The 714-nt window shown below is 39.2% G+C and overlaps 1 non-coding gene across 1 annotated transcript; it reads left to right on the top strand.

Moving 5' to 3' along the window:
- The first annotated feature begins 306 nt into the window (after nucleotides 1–306).
- trnav-uac (transfer RNA valine (anticodon UAC)) lies at nucleotides 307–379 on the top strand. The gene has a single exon. It is a non-coding gene; the product is annotated as a tRNA-Val (tRNA).
- The last annotated feature ends 335 nt before the right edge of the window (nucleotides 380–714 follow it).

The raw sequence follows: 714 nt of genomic DNA, 5'->3' as shown, positions 1-714 counted from the left end.
GTGTTGATTTTATTTTTGAACCATCTTTTATTTGTAAGTATTGATTTTATTTTTTAGCCGTTTAGCCAAGTCTCTGTAGAACCATTTGTCTCTGCTAATGACAATTTCAATAAAATTTTTTGATCCCAGGCTTAGTTTATGGACTGTAATGTGAAATTAGGCACAAGTATAAGTGACAGTTTGTTCACCAAGTTACTGTGCTCTCTGAGAGGATCTGTAAGTATTTGACATTGTTTCATGCCCATCGTTGACATTAGTCTCTAACAAAATGTGGATCATCTACCAGGAACACTGCAAAGAGCATGAGTTTCTGTAGTGTAGTGGTTATCACGTTTGCTTTACACGCAAAAGGTCTCTGGTTCGAAACCAGACAGAAACAGCTTTTGCATGTTCTATTCATCACAGGTGTTTACTAAAGGTCAACAAGGGTTCTGTGGTGTCATGGTCTGTACTCTGAATCCAGGCATCTGAGTGCAAGCCTCGGTTGAAATTTTCATGCGTTGCATCTCACATCATCAACTTTGGAACCTCAAACTGAAACAAAGCAGAGAAGTTCAGTTCCTGTAGTGTAGTGGTTATCATGTTTGCTTTACATGCAGAAGGTCTCTGGTTCAAAACCAGACAGAAACAGCTTTTGTAGGTTATGCATCTCTTGGGGTGCAGTGAGACAATAAGAGCCTTCCTCTTTCGTAATGGTTCATTTGCCAATCGACT

This window comes from Poecilia mexicana, unplaced genomic scaffold (genome assembly GCF_051168715.1).
Source record: "Poecilia mexicana isolate PSO_F unplaced genomic scaffold, ASM5116871v1 scaffold_8, whole genome shotgun sequence".
In the NCBI taxonomy this organism is placed as follows: domain Eukaryota; kingdom Metazoa; phylum Chordata; class Actinopteri; order Cyprinodontiformes; family Poeciliidae; genus Poecilia; species Poecilia mexicana.
The sequence above is the reverse complement of the archived record's forward strand: the minus strand, read 5'-3'. Positions and strand labels throughout refer to the sequence as shown.